Raw genomic sequence first — 12236 nt, forward strand, 5'->3', positions numbered from 1 at the left:
TGGGGTGTTTTCAGCCAATATTTATTTGAATAATTTTGCCTTATCCTTCTCTTTCTCCTCCTTCTCCTCTTCTCTCCTTTTCTTCTAGGATTCTAATGAGTATCAATATTGTTATTGACAATATTGACAACTCATATTGCCATATTGCTATTGTTCTACAGATCCCGGAAATTCTGTATGTGTGTTTTTTTTTTTTTTCAGTTTATCTTCATTCTGTTGTTCAGATTGGTAAATCCTACTGATATTTTTTCAAGCTCACTACTTCTGTCCTCTATCATTTCCACTCCACTACTGACTCGAATTGATGACATTTTAATTTTGCTTATTGTTTTTTTAAAAAAGCTTGGAGTATGTTTTTGGTTTCCTTCTATAAGGCTGTGTCAGGCTCAGATGGATTCTCCAGAAGCTAAGAAGACAGAGGCAATAAGAAGCTACACTTCTAGTGAATTTAGAGGATGGATAACTGTTGGTGGTCAACATCCACGTAATTCAGGTGTAGGAAAAAGACCTGAGTGATAGAAGGCTCAGAAAAAGGCCAGTAAAAATAGAGGACTTCTGAAATAAAAATAAGATTATTTCATATTGAAGTCCTTTTTGAACAACTGGTCTATGGTAGCCTTAGAAAGTGCTTTCTTGGACAACTGTTATAATGTTAAGGTATCAGTTAATAGGCCTAATGATGATAATATTACTGAATTAAAGTGACATCAAGTTACTAGGCCTGTGGTTATTAGAAGCACTGAGAGAGCTCCTGTAAGGGGTCAGAACTGGGACTTACTATGTGATATGGGTTTGGAGGGTCATTATGTATTGTCATATAAGCAAAGACTTACTAGAAAGGTGAATATATAAGCTTGAATTAGGGCAATGGCAAATTCAAAGGCAGTAAGTAAAACAAGGATTGTTGTTGTTGTTGTTCAGTCGCTCAGTTGTATCTGACTCTTTGTGGGTCCATGGGCTGCACACCAGCTTTCCCTGTCCTTCACTATCTCTTGGAGTCTGCTCAAACTCATGTCCATTGAGTTGATGATGCCATCCCACCATCTCATCCTCTGTTGCCCTGTTCTCCTCCTACCCTCAATCTTTCCCAGCATCAGGGTTTTTTCCAGTGAGTTGGCTCTTCACATCAGGTGGCCAAAATATTGGGGCTTCAGCTTCAGCATCAGTCATTCCAATGGATATTCAGGGTTGATTTCCTTTAGGATTGACTGGTTTGATCTCCTTGCTGTCCAAGGGACTCTCAAGTGTCTTCTCCAACATCACTGTGTGAAAACATCAATTCTTCAGCACTCAGCCTTCTTTATGGTCCAACTCTCACATCCATACATGACTACTGGAAAAATGATAGCATTGACTATACAGACCTGCAAAGTGATATCTCTTCTTCTTAATACACTGTCTAGGTCTGTCATAGCTTTTCTTCCAAGGAGGAAGCATCTTTTAATTTCATGGCTGCAGTCACCATCTGCAGTGATTTTGAAACCCAAAAAAATAAAGTCTATCACTGTTTCCATTGTTTCCCCATCTATTTGCCAGGAAGTGATGGGACCAGATGCCATGATTTTTGTTTTTTGAATATTTGACTTTTAAGTCAGCTTTTTCATTATTCTCTCTCACTTTCATCAAGAAGTTCTTTAGTTCCTCTTCACTATCTGCCATAAGGGTGGTGTCATCTGCATATCTGAGGTTATTGATATTTCTCCCAGCAATCTTGATTCCAGCTTGTGCTTCATCCAGCCCAGCATTTCACATGATGTACTCTGCATATAAGTTAAATAAGCAGGGTGACAATATACAGCCATGATGTACTTCTTTGCCAATTTTGAACCAGTTTATTGTTTCATGTCCAGTTTTAACCATTACTTCTTGACCTGCACACAGGTTTCTCAGGAGGCAGGTCAGGTGGTCTGGTATTCCCATCTCTTGAAGAATTTTCCAGTTTGTTGTAATCCACACAGTCAAAGACTTTGACCTAATCAATGAAGCAGAAGTAGATGTTTTTCTGGAATTCTCTTGCTTTTTTGATGATCCAGTGGATGTTGCCAATTTGATCTCTGGTTCCTCTACCTTTCCTAAATCCAGCTTGTACATCTGGAAGTCCTCAGTTCATGTACTGGTGAAGCCTAGCTTGAAGGATTTTGAGCATTACCTTGCTAGCTTTTAAAATGAGTGCACTGTGCAGTAGTTTGAACATTCTTTGGTATTGGCATTATTTGGGATTGGAATGAAAACTGACTTTTCCAGTCCTATGATCACTGCCAAGTTTTCCAAATTCATTGACAAACTGAGTGCAGCACTTTCACAGCATCGTCTTTTAGGATTTGAAATAGCTCAGATGAAATTCCATCACCTCCACTAGCTTTGTTAATAGTGATACTTCCTAAGGCCCACTTGACTTCACACTCCAAGATATCTGGCTCTAGGTGAGTGATCATACCATCGTGGTTATCCAGGTCATTAAGACCTTTTTTGTACAGTTCCTTTATGTATTCTTGCCACTTTTTAATACCTTCTGCTTCTGTTAGGTCCATATCATTTCTGTCCTATTGTGCCCATCTTTGCATGAAATATTCCCTTGGTGTCTTTCATTTTCTGGAAGAGAGCTCTAATCTTTCCCATTCTATTGTTTTCCTCTATTTCTCTGCAATGTTCACTTAAGAAGGCTTTCTTATTTCTTCTTGCTATTCTTTGGAACTTTGCATTCAGATAAGTATATCTTTCCTTTTCTGCTTAAATATTATGAAGGCTGTGGCGTTACTAATATTTGGTAGTGCTAAAGTTGTTCCCCCAATTAAATGAATTAATAGATGACCTGCTATGATATTAGGTGTTAATCATACAGCAAAGCCCGCTGGTCGAATAAAAGAGGAACTGGTGTTCCTTGCAGTTAAAAAATGGCAGAAATTTTGGGGTTTTGCCATAAATTCTGCCAAAATTCTGCCATAAAATTTTGGTTTTATGGCAGAAATCAGTAATTACATTTCCTGCTCACAGAGGGACTGCTAGATCTAAACTTATTGACAGTTGTATAGCATGTGTAAATGAATGTGGTATGAGTCTTAATATATTTGTTGATCCAATAAACAATAAATATAAGGAGAACTGATATACATATTAGTGTTATACATATTATACTTATACATATATTAGTGTTATATGTATATACATTAGTGTATACATTAGTGTTATATGTATACTAATGATATACATATTAGTGTTCAGGTCTGTTCTTTGTGGTTGTGAATAGCTATTATTTGTTTCAATGTAAGTTGGACTAATCATTATTGAATAAAACCATGCAGTGTTGATTAGTGAGTTAGCTGTGGGGAATAAAATACTTGAGAATATAATGATTGATACAACAATAAGAAGTTACATTATTGTTGGGTTAATGAAAGAGGCAAATAAATTTTCATTCATTTTGCTTCTCAAGGGTGAGTTGTTTTTTCATTTTAGTATATTTTTACTTCTCGGTTTGAAGTATATTTTTAAAATTTTTAGTTGGAATATAATGATTAGGACTAGAATTTTTGATAAAATAGATGTACGGCAAAACCACTATAATATTGTAAAGTAAGTAGCCTCCAATTAAAATAAATAAATTTTAAAAAGAAAACAATAAAAAAATAGAAATAAACCATGGTGATGTGTCTAGTTGTGGCATATCATTAAGGGGAGAGTTAACACCCAGTCTTTAACTTAAAAGTTTAATTAGTTTTTTAATGAATTTATAATATTGATGAAGATCATTTCTCAAAGTATTTCAATGGAACTAATTCAAGGACAACAGTCATGAAACTGTGGTTTGATCTACAAATTTTAGAGCATTGTCCATAATCTAGGGTTGCTTGTTTTACGCATCCTGGAGTAGCATCTGTTTTTAGGCTGAAAGAAGGAACAGCTCAACAGTGCAAAACATCTTTGGAGGAAATTAATATTTAGATTGTTATCTCTATGGATAGTACTACTTGGTTATCTATTTCTAATAATTGCAGCTCTCCTGGTTTTAGATCTGACGTATGAATCATATATGAAAGTCTTCACAGTCTGTTTATTCATAACTTCAATATCATTGGTGTCCTATAGTTTTTATAGTCAGAAAGGGATTATTTATTTCATCTGTCATATAAAGAATTCATAGTGATGGCAAGGGAATTAAAATTAGGATAATGACTGCTAAGATTGTTCAAACTTTTTCCACTTCTTGTACATTTATTGTGCCTGTATGTATTAGCTTAGCTGTTAACATGAGTGAAATAATACATAGGACTAAGGAGCTAATTAAAAATATGATTATTAACGTGATCATGGAAGTGCGGAAGTTCCTCTATAACAGGTGACACTGCATCTTGAAAGCCTCGTTGGGAAGGATATGCCATAGAGGTATATACAAGTTCACCTACAACTTCCACAAAGTTATGTATATTTCACTAATATTGCATTTATTGAGAAAGACATAATGGTGGTGGCTTGAAACCAGTAAAAGAGGGCTTGATTCCTTCCTTTCTTAGTTGTTTTAAAGTAATATAAGTGGGTTCCTCAAATGTGTGATATCATAGACATCTATGTAATCATTCTAAGTTTGCAGTGGTTAGCTCTCTCATTTTTATACAAATTCTTCTCAGATTATAAAAGTTGTAAGTATCACTGCTGTTAGTGAAATGAATCAGCCTATTGATGAAACAGTATTTCATGTTGTGTATATATTGGAGTAGTAAGAATATCATTGTGATATTCCAGATAGACCAAGGAAGTGTTATGGGAAAAAAGTTATATTTATGCCTACAAATATAATTACAAAATGAAGTTTTGCTCATGCTGTGTTAAGTGTGTGGGAATCAATGTCTGAAGCCTCCTATAATGGCGAATACCACTTCTATTGATAGGACATAACGGATTTGTGCAACTACCTAATATGTATCATGAAGAGTGGTTTCTATGGATGAGTTGCCTAAAGCAATTCCTATTAAACTACCTATTATAAAAAGGAGAGTAAAGCCTAAGGCTTATAATATAGCAGGGGATCATTTGATATTACCCTGTGAAGAGTTGCCAATCAGCTAAATACTTGTAGACTTCCCTGGTAGCTCAGACTGTAAAGCATCTGCCTACAATGTGGGAGACCTGGGTTCAGTCCCTGGGTTGGGAAGATCTCCTGGAGAAGGAAATGGCAACCCACTCCAGTATTCTTGCCTCGAGAATCCCATGGATGGAAGAGCCTGGTAGGCTACAGTCCATGGGGTCACAAAGAATCAGACACAACTGAGTGACTTCACTTTCACTAAATACTTGTACTCCTACAGGAATAACAATAATTATAGTAGCTGATGTAAAATATGCACATGTGTCAACATCTATGCCTACTATAAACATATGACTCTTGAGAGTCCCTTGGAATATTCATTGGAAGGACTGATACTGAAGCTGCAGCTCCAATACTCTGGCCACCTGATGCGAAGAGCCAACTTGTTAGAAAAGACCCTGATGCTAGGAAACATTGAAAGCAGGAGAAGAGAGGACAGAGGACAAGATGGTTGGATGGCATCACTGACTCAATAGACATAGTTTGAGCAAGCTCTGAGAGATAGTGAAGGACAGGGAAGCCTGGCATGCTACAGTCCATGGGGTTGCAAAGAATCGGACATGATTGAGCACACAACAACAATAAACATATGATTGTCTCATACGATAAACCCTAAGAGATATCATAGCTCATAATATGCCCGTATACCCATATATTATGCCTCAAAGGCTCTGTTTTCCTCAATAATAAGTTACAACATGTGAGACTATTCCAAATCCAGGTAAGATAAGAATATAAACTTCAGGGTGACCAAAAAATCAGAACAAGTATTGATAAAGAATGAGGTCTTTTCCTTCTGCAGGGTCAGAAAAGGTTGTTTTTAGATTTTGGTCTGTTTATAGTATAATTCTAGTGCTAGTGTTGGCAATGATAATAATAGTATACAGCTATAATTAGGAGAGATCACACAAATAATAATGTTTGAGGTATAGGGAGTGCTTTTATGTTTATAATTGTGGTAATAAAATTAATAGCACCTAGAATTGTAGAAACACCTGCTAAATATAAAGGAAGAAAAAGGTAAGATCAACTGAAACTCCTGCATGAGCAAGGTGTTCAACTAGAGGTGAGTATACAGGTCAGCCTGTACCTGCACCAGCTGCAAATAAGAGTAAGAAAGAGGGTGGAAGTAGTCAGAAGCATATGCTGTTCATATGAGGGAAGGCTATATTGTGTGATCCAATTATCAGTGGAACTAACCAGTTTCCAAAGCCTCCTATTATCACAGGTATAGATGATATACCTATGAAGTGTGTGTGTGTGTGTGTGTGTGTGTGTGTGTATTAGTTGCTTAGTCGTGTCTGACTCTTTGCAACCCCATAGATTGTAGCCCACCAGGCTCCTCTGTTTATGGAATTCTCCTGGCAAGAATACTGGAGTGGGTTGCCATTTCCTTCTCCAGGGGATACCTATGAAGTATATCATATATAATGAACAAAATTATTACAAATGTGTGGGCTGTTAAAATTACATTGTAAATCTGATCATCCCCAAGTAATGCTCTCAGTTCAGTTCAGTTCAGTCACTCAGTCGTGTCCAACTCTTTGCGACCCTATGAATCGTAGCATGCCAGGCCTCCCTGTCCATCACCAACTCCCAGAGTTCACTCAAACTCACATCCATCGAGTCAGTGATGCCATCCAGCCATCTCATCCTCTGTTGTCCCCTTCTCCTCCTGCCCCCAATCCCTCCCAGCATCAGAGTATTTTCCAATGAGTCAACTCTTTGCATGAGGTGGCCAAAGTATTGGAGTTTCAGCTTTAGCATCATTCCTTCCAAAGAACACCCAGGACTGATCTCCTTCAGAATGGACTGGTTGGATCTCCTTGCAATCCAAGGGACTCTCAAGAGACTTCTCCAACACCACAGTTCAAAAGTATCAATTCTTTGGCATTCAGCTTTCTTCACAATACAACTCTCACATCCATACATGACCACTGGAAAAACCATAGCCTTGACTAGTCGGACCTTTGTTGGCAAACTAATGTCTCTGCTTTTGAATATGCTATCTAGGTTGGTCATAACTTTTCTTCCAAAGAGTAAGCGTCTTTTAATTTCATGGCTGCAGTCACCATCTGCAGTGATTTTGGAGCCCCAAAGAATAAAGTCTGACACTGTTTCCACTGTTTCCCCATCTATTTCCCATGAAGTGATGGGGCCAGATGCCATGATCTTCGTTTTCTGAATGTTGAGCTTTAAGCCAGCTTTTTCACTCTCCACTTTCACTTTCATCATGAAGCTTTTTAGTTCCTCTTCACTTTCTGCCATAAGGGTGGTGTCATCTGCATATCTGAGGTTATTGATATTTCTCCTGGCAATCCTGATTCCAGCTTGTGCTTCTTCCAGCCCAGCATTTCTCATGATGTACTCTGCATGGAAGTTAAATAAGCAGGGTGACAAGATACAGCCTTGATGTACTCCTTTTCCTATTTGGAAGCAGTCTGTTGTTCCATGTCCAGTTCTAACTGTTGCTTCCTGACCTGCATATAGGTTTCTCAAGAGGCAGGTACGTGCTCTGGTATTTCCATCTCTTTCAGAATTTTCCACAGTTTATTGTGATCCACACAGTCAAAGGCTTTGGCATAGTCAATAAAGCAGAAATATATGTTTTTCTGGAATTCTCTTGCTTTTTCGATGATCCAGTGGATGTTGGCAATTTGATCTCTGGTTCCTCTGCCTTTTCTAAAACCAGCTTGAACATCTGGAAGTTCGCGCTTCACGTATTGCTGAAGCCTGGCTTGGAGAATTTTGAGCATTACTAGTAATTACTTGGAGAAGGCAATGACACCCCCACTCCAGTACTCTTGCCTGGAAAATCCCATGGATGGAGGAGCCTGGTGGGCTGCAGTCCATGGGGTCGCAAAGAGTCAGACATGACTGAGCGACTTCACTTTCACTTTTCACTTTCATGCATTGGAGAAAGAAATGGCAACCCACTCCAGTGTTCTTGCCTGGAGAATCCCAGGGATGGTGGAGCCTGGTGGGCTGCTGTCTATGGGGTCGCACAGAGTCGGACACAACTGAAGTGACTTAACAGCAGCAGCAACAGTAATTACTAGTAATGCTCTAGGTTGACTTAATTCAGCACTAATTAGTAGGTTTTGGCAGTACCCACTGTTCCAGCCCAGGCACCAAATAATAAATACAGGTGGCTGATTTCTTTATCATTGATTGAGAATAATCAGTGGTTTATGAACACATGCAAAAATGGCTGAGTAAGTGTTAGATGGTAAATCTAAAGACAGAGGTTGAGTCCTCTCTTTGTGAAGTCCTGTGGAGATTAAACATACTGAACTCCAAATTCAAAGAAACAGCCTCAATTCTGCAGGAGCTTTTCCTGCCTTTTTCCCCCATGGCAGAAGTAGACAGAAGCCAGTTGACTAGAGTATTTTATTGTTTAGTTGCTAACTTGTGTCCAACTCTTATAACCCTACAGCCTTTTATAACCCTATAGCCTGCCAGGCCCCCCTGTTCACAGAATTTTTCAGGCAAGAATACTGGAACAGGTTGCCATTTCCTACTCCAGGGGATCTTCCCAACCCAGGGATCAAACCCATGTCTCCTACATTAGCAGGCAGATTCTTTGCAACTGAGCCACCAAGGAAGCCCCAAGACTATTTAGCTGTTTACTAAAATTTTGTGGGTGCATAATCCCAGTAATCTCATGAGGATTTAGCTTAACTAAAGTGTTTGATTTGCATTCAATTGATGTAGGATAGAGCTTTACAAGTCTTACTGTACAGGAATTAAAGAAATTATATGTGGTTATAGCTTTGAAGGCTCTTGGTCTGTATTAACCTAAATTCCTATTCCAGTACTGAAAGGATTGGTGTAAGGGCTAAAAGTAATATAGATATTACAGCTATTCTTGGTAGAAAAGTTGTTTTGTTTTATATATTCAAATGGTCATTTTACTTTTATGTTATTGACTGATGGAACTATGGTTAGTAATGTAGAATATGTAAGTTGTATATAGAAATGCAGGTTAAGTAGTTCTATGGTGGCTAATAGTGTAGGTAACATAACGTGCTTATGTTTGTTATTTCTTGAATAATTACTCTTTGGGGTATGAATTCTGATAGTGGCAGGATGCCTCCTACTGGTAATAGAATGATGAGGATAAGACTTGTAATGATGGGTATTTTGTTTCATGCGTGTGATAATGATAATGCAGTGGAGGCTGAGCTGTGAATGAGTAATGTGAATATAATGAGTGTTATTATAATGTAAATTAGTAGGTTTAGGGTTATTAGAGTTGGATTATGTGATAGCTGTTATTCTTCCTATGTGAGTGATTGATGAATAAACTATGATATTTTGTAGTTGGGTTTTATTCAGTCTGCTTCATCTTTCAATTATGACGGATAGTGTGGATATGATTAGTAGTCAGCTTAGGTTAATGGATGGTGTAATTTGCTATAATGTGGATAATGGTACAAGTTTTGGTTTTATTAATAGAATTAAGCCTGCTGTTAGTGAAATGTCCTGTGTGATTTTAAGTACTCAGAAGTGGAATGGGGATAGTCCTAATTTATGACTAGAGCTATTGTTATGATTATTGATGCTGTTGGATTAAAAATGTTTACATTGGTTCATTGACCACAATATGGTAGGCTATTTATAAGTAATATTGATCTGATGGCCTATGTTAAGAAATATTTAGTTGATGCTGCTATGGCTCGTGGGTTAAAGTTTTTTATTAGAATAGGGATGACAGCTAATATACTTCGAATCCAGTTCAAATAAGTAATCAGTATGAACTAGTTATTACAATTATGGTCCTTGAAATAATGGTTATTAAGATAATGATAAAATAATGGGATTTATTGGTAAAGGAAGGATATAAACCAACATTTTAAAGGTATGGGTCCAATGGCTTATTCAGTTGACCTTACTATAGAATATAGTGAAATGTGGTGGCAGGAAGAATTTTGAATTCTTAAGGGTAGGTTCAATTCCTATAATTCTAGAAATAAAATAATTTAAACTTCTATTATTTACTCTGTCAAAGTGACTCTTTTTCAGACATATTTCTTACGTTTGTAGAGGGATGTTTGATGTTATGTTCAGTAGTGAAACGTGTCATATACACAAGGTTAGTGTTAGTTATAGAAAGTTTTTTCAAAGTAGATGTATGAGTTGGGTGTTGAGAATCGTGGGTATTAATAGTAGTGTTTTGATAATAAAATTCATTGTATATAGTTCTGGTGTATGGGGATTATGGAATGTTCCTAGAAATAGGACTGTTGTGAAAATGTTTATTATGACGGATGTTGGCATATTCTAATAGGAAAAATATAATGAATGTGCCTGCTGCATAGTCTATGTTAGAGGCAGACAAAAGCTCTAATTCTCCTTCTGTTAGATCAAAGGGATTCAATTAGTTTTTACAGAATAAATACAATTTATTGAAATAAATTATATTATGGCTAGAGGTCATGATGTAAAAATCAATCATAGATGTTCTTGTGATACAAGTTGAGAGGGTAAAAGATCTATTTACTAAAAGGACTGATAAAAGGATAATTTCTAGTGTTACTTCACACGAAACTGTTTGTGCCACTGCTCCTAGGGATCCAATTAGAGCATATTTTGAATAATAAGCTCATCCACCTCACAGAATAGAATAGATGGCTAGGTTTGACACAGCTAGTAAGAATATCCCTAGATTTTTGTTGATGAGAGGATAACAAATAGGTAGAGGGATTCATATGGCTAAGGCTAAGGTTAGCGTTAAGATGGTAGAATAATAAATATGGAGATAGATGTTGTATCTGTCTCCATGTTTATTAAATGGAGATTTAAATATTTAAATAGAGATTTAAATATTTGTTTTAATAAATTAAGTATTTATTAAAATAGCTGGTCATAGTTGTTCTTTAATGAACAGTTTGATTGCATTGGCAATGGGATATAATATACCATATGGTCCAATAATGTTTGGTCCTTTTTGAAGTTACATGAGACCCAAAACTTTTCTTCAATTAATATGAGAAATGCCACAGCTAGAAGAATTGGGCCAGTGAGTATTACAATGTAAGTTACAAACATTTAGTTAGGGAGAGGAGTTGAACCGCGGTTATAAAGGTTTAAGTTTTATGCAGATCCCTAAAAAATCTTGGTTTTGGGTAGTACATTTATAAAATAATTAAATTAAGATTATATCAATAATAGATTTTAAGATACTTTTTTAAAGTAGAGCTTGTTTCTCTTGTCCTTTCCTACTAGAAGAAATATATAATAGAAATCCAGAAATTAATCTGGATTTACTACAGTCTGAACTGAAACTATGTAGGTAGCTGGGCAGAGATGGTCTATGCTTTCCTGGTGCTACTGTGAGTTGCCTAGTAAAACAATTTGGGAGAGGCAGAATTAAACAGTATAACTTGTTAAAATTAATGTTATATTTATTTATATTGCTTTATAATAATTTATAAGTTTATAATAAACCATGACATAAGCAAACTTTACTTATAATAAGGTAGTAAATTCATAGTGATAGAGTATATGCTTTCTTTTTTTATTTGAATGATTTTCACCAATAGACAGCTTTAATGAAAATATTTTACTCATAGAATGCTAAAATCTTTCCATAAGATGTAAGTAAACTTTAGGTTATTTAGGTGGAAAGAACTTTTAATATAATGAATTAAGTACAATTATTCATATAAATGAACACTTTCTCTCTTGTCTGTACTCAATTCTTCTTGAGATGATTGTGTTAATATCTTGATTAATTTAGTGAGTCTTTTATCTAGTTAATCCTATGGTTATCATGGTATTATATACTTTTCCATTTCTCTGCCTAATAATTGTCTATTTAAAGGTATTTATTTTATTTTTTTAACATAATTAAGATTTATACAATTTTCACAAAACTAGGATACAAATTCTATTCAAGTTCCCAAGACTTTATCAAGACTCTGATGCTGGGAGGGATTGGGGGCCGGAGGAGAAGGGGACGACGGAGGATGAGATGGCTGGATGGCATCACTGACTCGATGGACGTGAGTCTGAGTGAACTCCGGGAGTTGGTGATGGACAGGGTGGCATGGCGTGCTGCGATTCATGGGGTCGCAAAGAGTCGGAGACGACTGAGTGACTGAACTATACTGATAATAGTATATGCCTTTTGATGACAGGATACACAGTA

The 12236-nt window shown here is 36.5% G+C and overlaps 1 protein-coding gene across 1 annotated transcript in view; it reads right to left on the reverse strand.

Moving 5' to 3' along the window:
- C2CD6 (C2 calcium dependent domain containing 6) overlaps window positions 1-12236 on the reverse strand; it is a 124339-nt gene that overhangs the window by 23497 nt on the left and 88606 nt on the right. The window lies entirely within an intron of this gene.

The sequence above is a fragment of the Ovis aries genome, chromosome 2, assembly GCF_016772045.2.
Source record: "Ovis aries strain OAR_USU_Benz2616 breed Rambouillet chromosome 2, ARS-UI_Ramb_v3.0, whole genome shotgun sequence".
NCBI classification, from domain to species: Eukaryota; Metazoa; Chordata; class Mammalia; order Artiodactyla; family Bovidae; genus Ovis; species Ovis aries.